We start from the raw sequence: 19,782 nt of genomic DNA on the forward strand, positions 1-19,782 counted from the left end.
TTTTGGTCAGGCCTTCTTTCACTTAGCATAATGCATTTGAGATTCACCCATGTTGTTGATGAAAGTGAAAGAGGAGAGTGAAAAAGCTGGCTTAAAGCTCAACATTCAGAAAACTAAGATCATGGCATCTGGTCCCATCACTTCATGGGAAAATAGATGGGAAACGGTGGAAACAGTGGCTGACTTTATTTTTCTGGGCTCCAAAATCACTGCAGATGGTGATTGCAACCATGAAATTAAAAGACACTTACTCCTTGGAGGGAAAGTTATGACCAACTTAGACAGCATATTAAAAAGCAGAGACATTACTTTGCCAACAAAGATCTGTATAGTCAAGGTTATGGTTTTTCCAGTGGTCATGTATGGATGTGAGAGTTGGACGGTGAAGAAAGCTGAGCGCCGAAGAATTGATGCTTTTGAACTGTGGTGTTAGAGAAGACTCTTGAGAGTCCCTTGGACTGCAAGGAGATCCAACCAGTCCATCCTAAAGGAGATCGGTCCTGGGTGTTCATTGGAGGGACTGATGTTGAAGCTGAAATTCCAATACTTTGGCCACCTCATGCAAAGAGCTGACTCATTGGAAAAGACCCTGATGCTGGAAAGGATCGAGGGCAGGAGGAGAAGGGGACGACAGAGGATGAGATGGTTGGATGGCATCATCAACTCGATGGACATGGGTTTGGGTGGACTCTGGGAGTCGGTGATGGACAGGGAGGCCTGGTGTGCTGTGATACATGGGATCGCAAAGAGTCGGACATGACTGAGCAACTGAACTGAACTGAACTGAACATGTTGTTGAATGTATCTATAGTTAGATCTTTTTTGTTGCTGAATAGCATTTTGTTATGGATGCATCACAGTTTGGTTATCAGTTGAAGGATATTTGCATTTTAATTTTTGGTGATTCTGAAGAAAACTGCTGTAAACATTCATGAGTAGTTTTTATGTGAACATGAGTTTTATCTCTCTTTGACAAGTACCTAAGAGTGGGATTAACTGCATATAGTAAGTATATATTTATTAATAACTTTAAACTGTTAAACTATTTTCCAAAGTAGCTATCTCATTTCCATTTCTCTGTTTTGGGAGTTTGGGTTTCTCTGTGTACTTACCAACACTTTGTATTGTCAATTTTGTCTTTTGTTTTTCATTTTAGTCGTTCTAGAGGATGAGTAGTAGTGTGTCCTGATGGTTTTAATTTGAATTTCCTGAATGACTAATGATGTAGGGTGTCTTTTCATATTTGCCATTCTCACATCTTCTTCTTTGAAGGATCTTTTCAGATCTTTTGTCAGTTTTTAAAATTGGACTGTTTGTCTTCATATTGTTGAGATTTGAAAATTCTTTATGTAATCTGGGTACAAGTTCTTTGTCAGATATGTGATTTGCAAATATTTTTCCTTAGTCTCTAGCTTGTTTTTTAATTCTCTTAAACTATCTTTTGCAGAGCAAAAAGTATCATTTTGTAGAGTAAAAAAGGTTTTTAATTTTGATGAAGTCCAATTTATCAATTTTTAAAAAAGATATAGTGTTTTTGGTGTTAAATCTAAGAACTCTGCCTATATAAAAGTCACAAAAATTCTCCATATGTTTCCCCTACATTTAAGTCTGTGGCCCATTTTGACTTAATTTTTGTAAAAGATGTAAGATGAGTGTCTCTGTTCATTTTTTTCCCACGTAATACACCATTTGTTAAAAAGATGGTCTTTTCTCCACTGCATTGCCTTTGCACCTATATCAGAAATCAGTTGGCCACAGTATTTATGTGAGTCTATTTCTGGACTCTTTTCTTTACTGATCTATGTGTCTATCCTTTCGCCAGTACCATACATTGTCATGATTATTGTAGGTTTATAGAATTAACTTTAGACATCTCTGCTAGGAAGAAACAAATTATACCATTCTGGTCAATTTCCTTTACACTCTTATTATTTAAGCAAATGGATTATTTCTCAACAATTTCAATGTCTTCTGTCTTTATTCAGTTTATATATTGATATAAATTCAGAACGGTTTGTAGCCATACTTCTTCTATCCCTTACCTGGGTATAAAAAGATCCCCATGGACTATTTTGTTTAACTCACGTTTTCTCTGCATCACAATTGTTAGTCGCTCAGTCATGTCTGACACTTTGTGATCCCATGGCCTATTATCCTGCCAGGGTCCTCTGTCCATGGGATTCTCCAGGTAAGAATACTGGAGTGGGTTGCCCTGCCCTCCTCCAGGGGATCTTCCCGACCCAGGGAATCAAACCCCCATCTCTCATATTGCAGGCAGATTCTTTACCATCTGAGCCAAAAGGGAAGACCTCTGCATCACAGTCTAAATGCAAAAATTTGCAAAACAAGCAAACAAAAAAACCCATTACTAAGTTACTACCTGCAGAAGTTCCCTAGATGGGCTTTCCCTCCTCTCACAGGACCCACCACCACCCAGGCTGAGTTGCCTGGACAGTAACACCCTACCTTCCGTTGACAACCAGCTTCTTGTCTGGTGCAGTGGAAGCCAGCTGTTATGATTCATACCATTTAAGATTTCTGCCTTTTGCGAAGTGATGCTGATAGAGCCATGCTGAATGGTGTCTGATTGGGAGAATTTTCTTTATGAAGGGGGTTTGATTTCTAGTGCCTAAGCAGTGGAACTTTTTATTTTTTTTTGGACAGGTACATTTCAACCTCTAGTTTCCGTGTGAGCTCAGATAGATAAATGTTTTCATCAAGTGTTTGTACTTGCTGTTATTTCTCCCTGAAAAACAAACGAGCATGGAAACTTCTATAAAAAAGGTTCTTTCCTGTTACTGAGTCTTTAATAGTTTTATACTTATATTATTATAAGTAATATCAGGTTTCTGATATTTTCCAAAAGGCAAAAAATTCTCTGCCTATGATAGGATTACATTTTGCATTTGGTGAAGTAATTCTCTTGTGCCTGAGGGGGTAGTGTCATATATCTTGAAGGCACAGTCTTTCTCTTAGGCTCCTGAAGCCAATTTCTTTCTGAGTTTCTTGGTTCCTTTGTTCAAATTTTTGTCATTTTGTTAGCTCAGTTAGCCTGATTAATGGGGCTTCCCAGGTGGTGCTAGTGGTAAGAACCCGCCTACCAATGCAGGTCAGATGTAAGACACGCTGGTTCAATCCCTGGGTCAGGAAGATCCCCTGGAGAAGGGAATGGCTACCCACTCCAGTATCCTTGCCTGGAGAAATCCCACGGACTAAGGAGCCTGGCGGGCTACAGTTCATAGGGTCGCACAGAGTCGGACACGACTTAGTGCCTTAGCACGGCAGCAGACATATTTCAGTTCAGTTCAGTTCAGTCACTCAGTCGTGTCCGACTCTTTGCGACCCCAGGGACTGCAGCACCCCAGGCCTCCCTGTCCATCACCAACTCCTGGAGTTTACTCAAACTCATGTCCATCGAGTCAGTGATGCCATCCAACCATCTCATCCTCTGTTGTCCCTTTCTCCTCCTGCCTTCAATCTTTCCCAGCCTCAGGATCTTTTCCAATGAGTCAGTGCTTTGCATCAGGTGGCCAAAGTATTGGAGTTTCAGCTTCAGCATCAGCCCTTCCAAAGAATACTCAGGACTTATTAATATTACTTAAAAGCAGAGTATTTGTTGGGAGGTCGAAGAGTTTTGCCACCATAGGGACAAACTCTTGTGCCATTCAGTCAGCAAATACGCTGAAAAGAACAATACAATAAACAAATTAAAAATATCATCAAGGGACAATTGCACAGGTTTTTATATAACAGCTCAAATTAACATGTCCTTACTTTAGAGAAACGGAGAGAGTTCGATGACGAAGGAGAAAGACCGATGCAGTTTGGGTCATACCAATCATGGTACCAGTCTAGAGGTGGGGAGGGAGCCTTTCACAGGATGGACCAGATTCCTATAGTGATGCTGGTGGCATCTCAGCCACGTGCTGAATCATGCCTCTAAATATGAGAAAGTCAAATTGTGACTGGAATTTTTCTAACACTAGGAATGCTGATTTCCTGTAGCTTATTAAAGCTGTGCTAAATGTTTAACATTTTATAACATTCGTTAGTAACAAGTGATACCCTAAGGCAAAGTTCTCAAACTTTGAGGTCTATAAGGATCCCCTGGGGAGCTTGTTAAAATATAGGTCCCTAAACTCCAGCCCTGAAGGGTTGAATTTAGTAGGCATGGGGAGTGGCCAAGAATCTGCATTTTAACCACAGCCTTACCTTGTTTGGCACTCTGAGTCATCTCTCAAGAAGTTACAAAATTCTCCTAACAAAAACTACTGTCCCTCAACTGAATTTTTAAAATACTATTTCACTTAGAACAGATAGGTGTTATGAAACCTAATGATTGAGCTTTAGAGTTCCAAAGCTGTTAGTGATAACTAGTTCAGATTCCCTATGTGTGAACTAAGATATAACATGCCCTGAGCAGCATACAGAAGCTTAAGTTAGATTTCTTTCAATTAGAAGGTATTAGTTACACAATTTCCATTTCCAGGTCATCTGTGCATCCACAAATGGTATTAGATAAGAGAGATAGACCAGGCATAGATACCTAGGGAATTTCACTAGGTTCTTTATAATCATTTATTGCTTACTGTGCCCTTAATGATGTTACTCAGGATCCCATTAAGTTAGCTGTGAATGTAGTAATTGGTCCCTGGACAATAGCCAGAGGGTGTTGAATCCACCCCTTTCTGGTCATGTTGGAGACAAGACAGAAATTGTTGCCTATAATCCTTTCTGGGGACAAGACTGCCTGTGCTCCACAGAAGATTTCTTAAAACACACCAGGAGTCCCTAGAGAGTCTTCCTTTAAATTCAGGCTTCTGACCTACTTTTACCCATGGTGGATTCATGTCAATGTATGGCAAAACAAATAGAATATTGTAAAGTTAAAAAGTAGAAAATAAACTAATTTAAGATTTAAAAAAAAATAAAAATAAAAGTAATTTGAAAATCCCATCAAACACAAGCAATCAAAATCTAGATTCTCCACTAGGTATTCTGTAATCAAGTGTAGCTCCTTGAAGAAGAAGGCTTCATTTTGCACAGTTGGCGTAAATAAATATTTGTGAGTTTGATCACTAAGTTGGGTTGTTTTTCTCATTCCCTGTTTTCCAGTTGCATAGATTTGACTGCTACATTTCTTCAGTTCAGATCCCTGCCGTGTCACTTATTAGTTGTTTGATCCTGGGCAAGTTACTTAACCTCTCTCAGCCTCAGTTTTCTTTTCTCTAAAATTGCATTCAATAAATGATAGCATTATCCTGGTCACCACCAGCCAGACTAGCTCCTTTAATTTTTATTGTTTTAGGGTGCCTTTTACGAGATTTCTGTCATCACCTTTTATTTTACTGGTTCTTTTAGCTCTCCCTCAAATCAGTCTGCATTTTCTACACTTATTCATTTCTGACTGTATCTTCTGGGTATATATATTCTGGGCAAGAATGACATGGCAGTCCTCCAGTCTCTGGGAAGATAGCTTGAAGGGTTGTGAAACTGCATAGCACAAGGCAGGCTGTGGTGCAATCTGCCAATGTCCTGGATGCTTACTTCAGTTTACCTCATTAAACCTCAATTCCTCAGAAGTAAAATGGAGATGATGAGAAATAGTACCTATGTTATGAGGTATAGTGTTAAATGATTATGTAAAAGCAGTCGGAATGGTGATTAGTACATAGATCACCATGGCTAAGCGCTGCTCCAAGAGTCTGATTTAATTGATCTGAGTTTGGATTCAGGTGTCTGTATATTTAAAAAATCTCTAGGTGACTCTAAATGAGTACTGAGAACCACTGAATTGGATTCTTCTCAAAGTCTTCATTAGCAGTGTTACCACCTTAAATGCTTATGCTTCTCATCCTTCCATTTTATTAAGTCCTATCTAGAAAATACTTTTGGGAGACAGAAGTTATTTGAAAGCTGTTGAAAGTAGGACAAATTAATAGTTACAATGATTTAGTATGCACACACTGAATTGTGGTAGGTTCCCCATAATTCTAAGACAAGCAGTTTTTCAATTGAAAATATAGTAAGAAGTTTTCAGGCTGCCTCAACTCACTGTCCTCCAATATAATATGGAAATCACTGGTTTAAAAAAACAAGCTTGATGATTCAGTTAACAAAGTCAGGTTATGTATGCTCATGTAGAGTAGAGGAGTTAATTAATTGAGTGTTTGGAGTCTGATAAGTTGTAATGAATTGGGTTATCAAGTGGTGACTTAATTGGGCTGTTGAATGAATTAGCACCCCTTAAATGTGAGAAGTTCACACTTAGCTTTATCACTCCTGTTAGCGAACTGGTGGCTGTATCCAAAAGACCAAAGTATCTCTCTGAAAAAAAATCCAAGTTGTTCCTATCAAAGAATAATGAGTATCAGAGGCATTGGGGCCCTACCATGTAATGTTGCCAATGTCCCCTATAATATTCATTGCAGACAAACTGGGAAAATACAGAGGAAACAGTAAGAAGAAAACTAAAATCACCTGTTTTCCATACCCTAAAACAACCATTTCTAAGAACTTGCTACAAGACAATGAAGAATAAATGTGTGTTATTTTTGAGTATCACTTTTTTATTCATAAATATTAATAGAGTATGGGTAAGAGTTGAAAAAGACAAGGACTTAAGTTTATTCTTAGTGAAAGCTCTGCTGGTCTGGGACCGGCATGCCTGCCACACGCCTCGCCCTGAGATGTCTCAGGAGCTATGCAAGCCTTCCATCTGTGTTCGGACCCCTGCTGAGTCTGGAGGCCAGTAGCAATGGCTGGGTGAGTCCTGGGGGGTTGGGGTGAGGGGTCCTGAAGTGCCAGGGCAGCTGAGAGCCCGTCCCAGTGAGGCAGGGCAGTGGGCTCGTTGGTAAGCTGAGGCTCCAAGCTCCTAGTGTGTGTGCTGTGGTCTCACAGGACTTCATGAACAAAAGACAAAGGCAAAGGTAAAATTGTTAAGAATTTCAAGGCAGAGTATTAAATCTCATGGAGGTAGGAGGGTCTTCTGAGCCAGTACCCTGTGTGACTAAATTGGCTGCACACCAGTGAAGCAGACCCAGGCCTCTGAAATAACCTATCGGACACTGAAAGGAAAAAACTTTTTTGGAAGAGTGAGAAATACTTGAATATTACTTTTGTTTTTTGTATAGCAGTGCTTTTAAACTTTAGTGTGCAAAGAAATCATCTGAGGTTCTTGTTAAAATGCAGATTCTAATTTAGTAGATCTAGGGTAGGGCCTGAGAGTCTGTATTTCTACCAAGATCCCAGCTGATGCCAAAGCTGGTCTGGGAACCACTCTTCCACCCTCCCCACCCCCACCATTAAAATATTTTATCTGGAAAAAACTAGACTCATAAGAAGTTGCAAAAATAGTTCATAGGCTCCTGTGTAACCTTCACTGGACCAAAGTCAAATGCAAATTTGGGAGAATCGTTTTACTTAAAGGAGCCATGATGAAAATAAGAACAGAGATACCCTGTAGAGCTCCAGGACTTAGTATAGAAGTTGGAATATAGAAATTGACAAATATTAATTGATAAGGATGAAGTAAGATGTTTGTCATCATACTGTTCAGAGGACTTGCTAATTGCCTTATCTGTGCATCAGACAACTTCCAACTTCACACAAAAGATAAAGCTTGTCACCCAAGAAATACGCTGTAAAAAGGCAATATATGTCAGAACTTTGATAAATATGATTCATAATTATCAGCCATCCCAAGAGACTATGCCTGCTTCTCTTTGTATGTTGGTGGTATAGGCTAGTGGTTAAGCATATTACTCTTACCAGCTGTGTGACCTTGGCTAATTGACTTAACATTTCTGTGTCCCAGTTTCCTTATCTGTGAACTGAAGATGATTGATTAGAGGGCCTAACTCAGGGTTGCTGCAAGGGTGAAGCCCTTAGAACAGTGCGTTACAGAGTGTAAATAAATGCTCAGCATCAAATGATATTTTATCATTACGACTGGACTAATCTTAAGTGTCATCTCCCAGTAGTTGCCCCTAAATTTTGCTTGTTTATATCAAAACTCTTAATATCAGTCACTTTTATATTGAACATACATAGCTTTTTAAGGACAGATGTTCTTTTAAATGTAACCCTTCACTGTGCAGACTAAGGTTAAGCACATAGGCTCTGGGTTCAAGACCCAACCCTTACTAATTACAGACTAGTTGTACAGCTTGGGCAAGGAAATTCCCTAAGTCATAGTTTCCTTATCTGTAGTCAGGGGGTTAGTAAATAGTACCTTAAACTTGTTGTAATGATTAAATGAAATAATTCATGTAAGGTTCTTGACACATAATTAGCACTTTATTGATATTAGCTGATTTTGTTGTTGTTCAGTTGCTCAGTCGTGTCCAACCCCTTGTGACCCCTTGGACTACAGCATGCCAGGCTTCACTGTCCTTCACCATCTCCTGGAGCTTGCTCAAACTCATGTCCATTGAGTTGGTGATGCCATCTGATCATCTCATCCTCTGTTGTCCCCTTCTCCTCCTGCCTTCAATCTTTCCCAGCATCAGGGTCTTTTCCAATGAATTGGCTGTTCGAATCAGGTGGACAAAGAATTGGAGCTTCAGCTTCAACATCAGTCAGTAAGTGTAGGTAGCTCATGAAGTTCCAGGGGTACTTGGGAGAAGGGACATTGAACCAAGTATAAAAGAGCACTTCTCCAGCCCAGTGACCAGTCACACCTGAGGACAGAGGACTTGGAGCAAGCACCTAACGATGTAGATTCCCAGGTGCTGCAGAAACTACTAATTGCCACCCACTGCATCTTCATCCTCTTCTTCCTCTTAGTAACTGAACCCTGCCACTTGCCAGTGAAGAGGACACATGGCCAGTAGAACCAAAGCCACACATTCCCAGCATGCCTTGTAACTAGCTGTGGCCATGTTTCTTCTGGCAATGGAATGTGCACAACTTGTACACTTCCTGACAAATGGCTTTCCCTCTACTTGTTTTCCCCTTCCCTTTGCTGAAAATGTGATAGTCCATGGACATGGTCAGGGACCAGCTCCTACCATGCCTCATAGATTAGCAGACCAACAAGACAGCATTGATTTGTTTTGGAGTAGAGCTGCCTTCTCTACGTTAGCCAGCCCATGTTGTTCTGAACTGTTAAATGAGAAGGAAGTAAATGCCTATCTTGTTGGTGCCACTGTATTTTGTAGTCTTGGTTACAGTACCTTAGACTGTATCCTAATTAATTTATCAAGACCATCTCCAAAGACGCTGAATGCTAGGAAATGTGCATTTTAATAAGATCCTCCAGTAACTGTGATGCTAGCAATTTAGGATTATACTTTGAAAAACACTAAGCCAATGTGCTCAAAAGATGTCTCTTTGCCTCCAAGCAAAATGTAAGTTTTGGGAGGCAGCCTAGGATTCAGAAGATAGGATCATCCCTTGTTAAAATTTTATTGTATTGCAACTGAATTTGTTCAAGAATTCTGAAATAATTAACATGGCACTTCATTTCATTTTACATTAACAGTATGATTACTTTTTGAGTGAAAGTAATTGATTTATGAAAATGAATGCCCAAGATGTTCTTTATAATGTTATTCATAATGGCCAAAAAGAATGAAAATAATTTGATATTAGGTGATTTGTTCAATTCTATATCATGGAATTAAAAGGATGAGGTAATTCTCTGTATATTGACTAAGATTCCCAAAATATACTAAGCTAAAAATAAATGAATATTGCGAATAAAAGAAACAAGACAGAAAAGAATACATATGGTATGACTTCATTTGCTTAAAAATCTAAAAATAGGAAAAGTTATAGTTCTTTAGTGATGTGTGCTTAGGTGGTTAAATGAAAAAGAAAAACAAGGAATTGATTACTCTAAAAGTCTGGTTAGTGGAAGGCTTTGAAACAGATGGTGGGAGAGGGTAGTGATTAGGAGTTGGTAAAGAGAGCTTCTAAGAAGCTGGAAAAGTAATGTTTTACTTTTCAGTCTAGGTGATAATCTCAAGGGGATTCCCTCTGTCATTTTGGATACTTATCTATATATATATTGATTTCACAAATAAGTACCATATTATATATATATATATTTTTTAATACATTAAATATATATATTCTATATATATTCATATGAATGTTGGGCATATGTGTGTGTGTGTATATATACATGTATTCTTGTGTAGTCATAGAAAATTTCACAAAGAGAGCACACACACAAAAAGAACTGAGGGCACATTGTATTACCTTTGGGTAGAGGGAATGTGGGATAGGGAAAATTTCACTTTGTATTTTACACTTTGCTTTTTACCATAATTTGCATTTTCTCTGGAATCATGTGTTACTTTGTTTTAACGTTCTCCCTCAAATATTCTATGTGAATATGATTGTTCCATTTTTATATGCTTCTGTGTTATTTGAATTTTCCTCATAATCGTGTGTTAATTTAAAATACTTTCTCAAAATTTGCAAATGTGTTTACATCTGTGTATACATATTTATATATGCTTGGAGAATTCTGGCATAAAATTCTGTAAGTGGTCACCTCTGAGTGGTCCACCTGGGAATAATGCATTAAGAGAGAGGAGAACTTTCGTTTTTTACTTTCTATACTTCTGAGTTGTTCGAATATCTTCTTTTACAATGAATATGTACTATTTTTAAATTTATAGCACACACTCAAAGTCGTAATATAGTATATTTCAGCATATTTTGTTTTATAGGCAGAAGAGACTTGGAGAGATAAGAAGGATTCTGTTTTAAAATGTGTCTGATTTGGGGATGGAGTGGGTGTGGGGAACGGCTTGTCTATAGGAAAAGATACCCAGGGATACAAAATTATACCCTTACCCCAATACATAAATTCCAGAGCCTCTAATAATTGGTTACTCTGATGGAATCTTTGAAATTAAATCACCAAGGTAGGAATCCTCAAAACCAAACACAGGTCCTGGCCTAGGAAAGATAGTCAAGAGTTATTTATTGAGTTTATTAAATACAGTACAATGATTAAGTGATATTTCACTTACTAAACTTTCATTGCTTGGTAAGCTATATGCATTGTAATATGTTAGATTTTTTTTAGTGAGAGAATTGAGAGGTGGAGAACATTATTGATAGGATACAAGTGAGTGATTTAATCTGCTTTTAAAAGCTTGGAATACTTTTCAAATGGTTAATTAACAATGATACTATATCCTAATCATTCTGTGTAGCTTGGGATAAATGATCTAAAATTCAATAGGAATGACTCAGCTAGACAGGAAGAAGACTAAATGTATTATAGGAAAAGAGCACTGATATTAATCAAAACTCTGATACTGAAACTCTGTGAGTACTCTAAATAGATTCAGCAATTAGTTGTTGATAATTAGATATTGCTAACAAATGATAACCAGCAATAATGTTTTGTTGACTGTAACAGAGTCAATCAAGTATAGAGATGCAGAAGTGAGCTACACACTGAAATCGAGCTTTTCTTCAGATAATGTCCGGCACTGAGATAAAACTTCGCTGCTTAAAACACTAGCAATTATTCACATGTGGCTCCTGAACACTTGAAATGTAGCTAATCTGAATGAAGATTTTTTTTTTGTCAAATACACACTAGATTTTGAAGACTTAGTTTGAAAAATAGAATATAAACTATTAATGTTAAATTTTAATGTTTTAATGTTGATTACAGGAAGCCTGGTGGCTCAGTGGCAAAGAATCTTCCTGCCAGTGCAAGAGACCTGGGTTCAGTCCCTGGGTCTGGAAGATCACCTGGAGAAGGAAATGGCAACCCACTCCAGTTTTCTTGCCTGGAAAATCCCATGCACACAGGAGCCTGGTGAGCTAAAGTCTATGGGGTCGCAAAAGAGTGGGACATGACTTAGTGACTAAACAATAGACAACAACAAAACAAATGTTGATTGCATGTTGAAATGATAGTATTTTGACTATGTTGGGATGAAATATTATAATTGCCTTCATCTTTTTTATTTTTTAAATATGGTTTCTAAAAAATTTGAAATTATGAATGTGGCTCACAACTGTAGCTCAGTTGTGTTTCTATTAGACAGTGCTAGTACAGGAAGATTTGAATTCAGAGTGAACCAAGAACCAGTATCTCACCTTCCTTAGTTTTCAGTCAAGGAAAAACTTTGCTGAAAGGCGCAAAAATGGTTGGGAAGAAGTGAGCAGCAGAGCCTCCATCTTTTGATTCTCTGTCTTCTGTTTTCTAGCTTATACAATCAGCCCCTAATAGAAAATATGAGGCCAGGGAAGCAAAGTTATGCCACTGGACACAGTGTTTCTTTAACGTTACAAGAGCTAGACAATGATTTTTTTAAAAAATTTTAGGAATTTTTAATGCTTTCCTGGTGGCTCAGCTGGTGAAGAATCTGCCTGAAATGTGGGAGACCTGGGTTCAGTCTCTGGGTTGGGAAGATCCACTGGAGAAGGGAATGGCTACCCATTCCAGTATTCTGGCCTGGAGAATTCCATGGACTGTATATCCATGGGGTTGCAAAGAGTCACGAGTGAGTGACTTTCACTTTCAGGGATTTTTAATAGGATTAAGAGCAGAAAAATGTTAGAAGATTTTAACATTTTATTTTACATACCTCTGTGTTCTTTTAAAGCCTTGGGCATATATTACTATTATAAGAAAGGACGGGTATAGGGGAAGGCCTGGGATGAGGACAGGGAGTGAGGTAGACAGATAAGATTCAAAAGAAACCTTGGCTTGCAATTACAGTCTGGATATGTTTGAAATGACCTTTTCCTATCATTATCTTCTTTCACATCTCTAACATCCTTAGCTAATTCTTTCTGCTCTCTTTACATTTCTAAAGCAAAATCTACTGGTCCTAATTTTTGAATCTGCAGCTGTAGCTCAAAAAACCCTGTTTTCTTTACTTTTGTAAGCAGCGGGCCAAAAGAATGATTGGTAATTTTGCTTCAAGAGAATTCAAGTCCTGCCTTCTAAAAGGCACTTGCCAACAGTCTAGATGTTTCTATTTGAAGCCATTTGCTACAATAATCCTTGAGATTTTTTGCTCCTGGCTTTCAGAGCTGTTACTTCTAAAGGCAGATTCTCAGAACACAAGTTCATTTAGCTGCAGAATATACACAGCCTCCTTATTGGCACAGCTGTGCTGAGTTCCTAAATAGAGAGATGATTTCCACAGTGCATTTTATAGAACATAACATTGCTGAGGATAACCTAAATCACAAATTATTTTTTATTTGTATTTCTTTATTGTAAGAGAGAGACGCATGCTTGGCTAGTCTAAAAGGTAATGTTGACAGCAGCATTTTCTAATTTTGTGGCAATTTCCTTCTCATTGTTGACTTTCTTTTCAACCCCCAGAGCTTGATTTAGTTAGTGGTCTCCTAATCTAGGATAAGGATAAATACAGGTTTCCAGTGCTTATCTGGACTCTTGGAATACATGAGTACGGTATAAATTCCTCTGCTTAACTTTTGGTCAGTATTCTCATTTTTTTCTTCTTATTTTATCATATTTTATCATATTCAAGCCTTTACAACCCCTGAAACAAAAAATACAGGCATACCTAAGAGATAGCACAGGTTTGTTTCCAGATGACCACAAGAGGCTTCCCAGTAGCACTAGTGGTGAAGAACTGGCCTGCCAGTGCAGGAGACATAAGAGTCGTGAGTTCGATCCCTGGGTGGGGAAGATCCCCTGGAGGAGGGCATGGCCACCCACTCCAGTATTCTTGCCTAGAGAATCCCACAGAGAGAGGAGCCTGCAGGCTACAGTCCATAAGGCTGCAAAGAGTCGGACGTGACTAAAGTGACTTAGCATGCATGCACGACCACAATGCAATAGAGGGAGTCACATGAATTTTTTGGTTTCCCAGAGCATATAAACACTATGTTTACGCTATATTGTAGGTTAGGTATACAATAGCATTATATCTAAAAAAACAAAGTAGATACTTTAATTTAAAAATTCCGTATCACTAAAAAAAAAAACAAAACTAGCTATCATCTGAGCCTTCAGCAAGTTGTAATCTTTTTGCTGGTGGAGGGTCTTGCCTTGACATTGATTGATGTTGTTCACTTGCTCAATCGTGTCCTGACTCTTTGCGACCCTATGGACTAGAGCCCGCCAGGCTCCTCTGTCCATGGGATTCTCTAGGCAAGAATACTGGAGTAGGTTACCATTTTTCCTTCTCCAGGAGATCTGCCCAACCCAGGAATCAAACCCGCGTCTCATGCGTCTCCTTCACTGGCAGGCATATTCTTTTCCGCTGAGCCACCTGGGAAGAAGATGCTGGTCTTAAAGTAAGACAGGGATGAAGTTTGCCACATCAATTGACCCTTCCTTTCACGAATGAGTTCTCTATAGCATGCAATGCTGTTTGATATCAATTTACCCACTGTTTTACCCTTTGAAAAACTAGAACTTTTTCAAAATTGGCGTCAATCCTCTCAAACCATGCCTGTTTTTTATGCACTAAGTTTACGTAATATTCTAAATTCTTTGCTGTCCTTTCAACAGTTTTTGCAACACCTTATTCTGCCAGGACTTACTTCTACCACGAAATCTACCTCTATCAGAGTAGAATCCATCTCAAGAAGCCACTTTCTTGGGGAAGTTCCCTGGTGGCCTAGTGTTTAAGATTCAGCTCTTTAACTACAGAAGCCTCATTTGATCCCTGGTGGGGGAACCATCCCATAGGCTGCACAGTGTGGCTAAAGTACAAAAAGAAAAAAGAGAGAAAGAAACCACTTTCCTTGCTCATCCAGTAAAAGCAACTCCTCATTTGTTCAAGTTTTTTTTGTGAGATTGCAACAATTCAGTCATATATTCAGTCTCCAATTCTAATCTTAGTTTCTTACTATTTTCACCACCTCTACAGTTACTTTCTACACTGAAGTCTTGAACCCCTCAAAATCTTTTATGGAGGTTGGAATCAACTTCTTCCAAACTCCTGTTAACTCCTTGATATTTTGACTTTACCTATGAGTTACAAATGTTCTTAATGGCATCTAGAATGGTGAATCCATTGATGTTTTTAGCTAGTTTTTCTGGGTAATTTGCTACAGCGTCTGCATTAGCACTTGCTGTTTCACCTTGCACTTTGATGTCATGGAGTTGGCTTCTCTTCTTTCAAACCTCATGAACCAACCTCTGCTAGCTTGAAACTTTTCTTCAACACCTTCCTGACCTCTCACAGCCTTCACAGAATTGAAGAGAGTTAGGGCTTTGCTGTGGATTAGAGTTTGACTTAAGGGAATGCTGTGTCTGGTTTGATCCAGACCACTAAAGTTGTCTCCATATCAGCAATAAGACTGTTTTGCTCTCTTATCACTTGTGTGTTCATTGGAGTAGCATTTTTAATTTCCTTCAAGAACTTTTCCTTTTCATTTACAACTTGGCAGAACTTTTCCTTTTCATTTACAACTTGGCTGACTCTTTTATGCAAGAGGCCTAACTTTCAGCCTATCACAGCTTTCAGCATGCCTTCCTCACTGAGCTTAATCATTTCTAGCTTTTGATTTAAAGTGAGAAATATTCATCTCTTCCTTTCCTTTGAACACTTAGAGGCCATTGTATGGTTATTAATCGGCCTCATTTCAATATTGTTGTGTCTCAGGAAGTTGAGAGGCTTGGACAGGGAGAGAGGTTGGGAAACTTTGGGTCAGTGGAGAAATCAGAACACACACAGCATTATCAGTTAGGTTTGCTTTTTTGAATAGACATGGTTTATGATGCCCCGAAACAATTACAGTAGTAACATCAAAGATCACTGATCACAGGTCACCAAAACAATTGTAATAATAGTGAAAAGTTTAAAATATTGTGAGAATTACCAAAATGTGATACAGACATGGAGTGAGCACATGCTGTTGGAAAAATGTTTGGCAATAGACTTGTGTGACACAGAGTTACCACAAACCTCTGATACAGTTATCTGCATAGTACAGTAAGAGGAGATATTCCTGTAACCCTGGCCTGGAGACTGACTTCATCTTTACCTACTTTTGGGAGTCACGTGTAAAGGTTCTGAAGGGACTTTTTAATTTCCTTTTGTAAAAAGTTATTTACCAAACACATATTCAGATATCTGAACCCATCCAGAAGCTGAGTAATCTGTCTCTTGAGTTGTAAGACCTGCTTCATTCATTTCACAGTCATAATTTTAAGCACGTACTATGGGCAAAGGTAAAATTATGTCTGTTAAATATAACGTTGACAATTCATCACATGGCCAGGAAAAATTTTTGTAGCTATTAATATGTTTGGTGGTCATTTTGTAATATATGCAAACAGTGAATCACATTATACACCTGAAACTAACATAACGTTGTCAATTTTATCTCAATACGACAACAAAAAAAGTATGTGGGAGAGTGAAAAATACTGCATAGAAACCCTTGGATCACTCCTGAAGGCTTTGGAGCAGTGGAAAGAGGGGATAGAGAAGGAAAAGTGAAAAATGAAAGTGAAGTCACTTAGTCATGTCCAACTCTTTGGGACCCCATGGACTATAGCCTACCAGGGTCCTCTGTCCATGGGATTTTCCAGGCAAGAGTACTGCAGTGGGTTGCCACTTCCTTCTCCAGGGGATCTTCCTGATCCAGAGATCGAACCCAGGTCTCCTGTATTGCGGGCAGACACTTTATTGTGTGAGCCACCAGGGAATCCCTGAAGCTGACAAATCTGGAAGCGCTGGATATTCCCACCACTAGAAATAGTCAAATGTCACACACTCCTAGCCTTTGCTGCCTTTGGGCTTCTCAGTTGCTGCTTGGGATTTTAAATCCCTTAGCTGAGCTTTCCTTTCCTTTGCTTATTTGCTATCTTCAGGACACCAAAAGCAGCAGCATTTACATATAAACTCTTACTTGGGTCCTCAGCTCCATCAAAACAGCAGCTATATGATCTCACCCTAGCTCAGAGCAGCTGCTCTTGAGTCATTTATTTTGACCTACAAAAGGAAGGAGTGGGACTCTTTTTAGCATTAAACTGTTGACCATGTTTAAGAGAAGAGATAGAGGTAGAATTTCATTGCAGCTTCCTTTTGGAAATGGTTGTCTCCTACCAGGAGGCCTTGGTCACACTGGTGGTGTTGCATAGTGGAAATTTCAGAGGCATGCATGTGCCTCAACCCTGCCTCTAATTAAATAACAATTACTGGGTTATGGAACTTTAGTTCAGTCAGTTCAGTCACTCAGTCGTGTCCAACTCTTTGCAACCCCATGGACTGCAGCACGCCAGGCTTCCCTGTCTATTACCAATGCCCGGAGCCTGCTCAAACTCATGTTCATCAAGTCAGTGATGCCATCCAGCCATCTCATCCTCTGTCGTCCCCTTCTCCTCCTGCCTTCAATCTTTCCCAGCATCAGGGTCTTTTTCAGTGAGTCGGCTCTTCGCATCAGGTGGCCAAAGTATTGGGGCTTCAGCTTCAGCATCAATCCTTTCAATGAATATTCAGGACTGATTTCCTTTAGGATTGACTGGTTTGATATCCTTGCAGTCTGAGGGACTCTCAAGAGTCTCCTTCAATACCCCAGTTCAAAAGCATCAATTCTTCAGTGCTCAGCTTTTTTTATGGTCCAATTATCACATCCATACATGACCACTGGAAAAACCATAGCTTTGACTAGGCGGACCTTTGTCGACAAAGTAATGTCTCTGCTTTTTAATATGCTGTCTAGGTTGGTCATAGCTTTTCTTTCAAGGAGCAAGTGTCTTTTAATTTCATGGCTGCAGTCACCATCTACTGTGATTTTGGAGCCCAAGAAAATAAAGTCTCTCACTGTTTCCATTGTTCCCCCATCTATTTGCCATGAAGTGATGGGACCAGATGCCATGATCCTAGTTTTTTGAATGTTGGGTTTTAAGCCAGCTTTTTCACTGTCCTCTTTCACCTTCAAGAGGCTCCTCAGTTCCTCCGTAAGGATGCTGTCATGGAACTTGGGGGTGATTATTTCTGAAAAGCACACCAGCTGATATGTTGCCAGTGTTGAGAACCGTTGGTAGTGAAAGCATCAGGCATTGAGAGGGACAGACATGTGTATGAAATCCAGAATTTACCACTTACTAGTTGTAAAGCCATGAGCAAGTCATTTTTTTCTCTCTTAGCTTCAATTTCTTATCTGAAAAATGGGGACAAAATTGGACCTTCCTCAAATGTAGTTTTGTAGCAGATAGTAGATACTCAGTGAATGGTAGTTACTGAGATGAGTCTAGAGCTATTCTGTCCAAATGATAGTCATTAGCTATATGTGATGGTTTAAAATGAGAAAGTTAAAAAGTTTGTTCCCAAGTCGCACTAGCCACCTTTCAAGTGCTCAGTGGACACCTGTGGCTAGTGGTTGCTGTATGAGACTAGGATGTTAAGCATCCTATCCGTCACCACTGAAAGTCCCTTAGACTGGAGCATGATAGCCTACAGGGTCTGCTTCACTAAGAGCTAAGTTTTCTTGAGAGAATTCATTTTTAATTCTGTTCTGGAAAGCCCACTACATTTGTTTCTGTTGGGTAAACAGCAGGCCTTTTGGCTTGAGCAGTGATGTGTGGGAAATCCATGAACCAGCTCTTCTGTGGAGACTTTTTCTCTTATTCCTATATACCTATAAATGAGTTTACCTAGAAGTAAACAAACAAGTGGGAGAAGATCTAATCAATTGTCAAATAAGAATCTCTCTTGCCCTCCCTACCCCAAAGGCTCTGAGGCCACACTTAGCATTTAGTCCATTTTTTGAATTAGAATATTACTTTTTCCTCCCCTATTTTTAAGCACCACAGATACTATTAGTGAAGCTGTGTGTGTGTGTGTCTGTGTCCGTGCATGCATACATGTGTGTTATGGAAGAGAAAGGGGCCAAGGGGGAAGAGTTAGCATTGGTAAGAGACATCACTAAATATCTGTCAGTGGGAAAAGAAAGGCCATAGATAGGATGTGTTTTATGATTTTATTATCAGTCATGTTTGTTTTGGGCTTCCCTCGTGTTTCAGTGGTGAAGAATCTGCCTGCCAATTCAGGAGACACAGGTTGGATCCCTGGGTAGGGAAGATCCCCTGGAGGATATGGCAACCCACTTCAGTATTGTTGCCTGGAAAATCCCACAGACAGAAGGAACTGGGAGGGCTACAGTCCATGGTGCTGCACTAGTCTGACTTGATTTAACAACTAAATAACAACAGTGTTTGTTTCAGGTATTTTGTTATCTCTTCTATTCTAAAAATTCTTTGGTGTCATTTTAATTTGCCCACAATGGGTAAAAGCCACAGACTCTGAAGGCAGACCTCATGAGTCCAAACCATGCTCCAATATTTAATCGTTGAATGAGCTCGAGTCTCAGTTTCTCCATTTACAAAATGAATATAAATTCATCTGCACTTCATAGGATTATTTCAAAGATTAAAGGAAAGAATATGTGTAAAATTCTTAGTACAGTGTCTAACACTGGATAGATGCTAAGTGAATTAAAAAAGTTATCCATCAGCAGACGAATGGATAAGGAAGCTGTGGTACATATACACAATGGATTATTACTCAGCCATTAAAAAAAATACATTTGAATTGGTTCTACTGAGATGGATGAAACTGTAGCCCATTATACAGAGTGAAGTAAGCCAGAAAGAAAAACAACAATACAGTATACTAATGCATATATATGGAATTTGAAAGATGGTAACGATAACCCTATATGCGAGACAGAATAAGAGACACAGATGCATAGAACAATTTTATGGACTCTGAGGGAGAAGGTGAGGGTGGGACGCTCTGGGAGAATAGCATTGAAACATGTATATTATCATATGTGAAACAGAACACCATTCCATGTTCGATGCAT

At 39.1% G+C, this 19,782-nt stretch overlaps 1 protein-coding gene across 3 annotated transcripts in view; it reads left to right on the forward strand.

Annotated features, from left to right (window-relative positions):
- The window catches only part of LOC145509620 (uncharacterized), a 533,964-nt gene that overhangs the window by 10,337 nt on the left and 503,845 nt on the right, over positions 1–19,782 (forward strand). The window contains exons 2-3 of one of the 3 annotated variants that reach the window (XR_014056244.1): positions 11,645–11,791; positions 18,941–19,141. The exons of the other annotated variants lie outside the window; for them this stretch is intronic. The gene's annotated coding sequence lies outside the window, so the exon portion shown is untranslated. Of the gene's footprint in view, positions 1–11,644; positions 11,792–18,940; positions 19,142–19,782 lie in introns of those variants that run through there. 3 annotated transcript variants of the gene reach the window in all.

Source organism: Giraffa tippelskirchi, chromosome 6 (assembly GCF_054371585.1).
Source record: "Giraffa tippelskirchi isolate mGirTip1 chromosome 6, T2T-mGirTip1v1.2.pri, whole genome shotgun sequence".
NCBI classification, from domain to species: domain Eukaryota; kingdom Metazoa; phylum Chordata; class Mammalia; order Artiodactyla; family Giraffidae; genus Giraffa; species Giraffa tippelskirchi.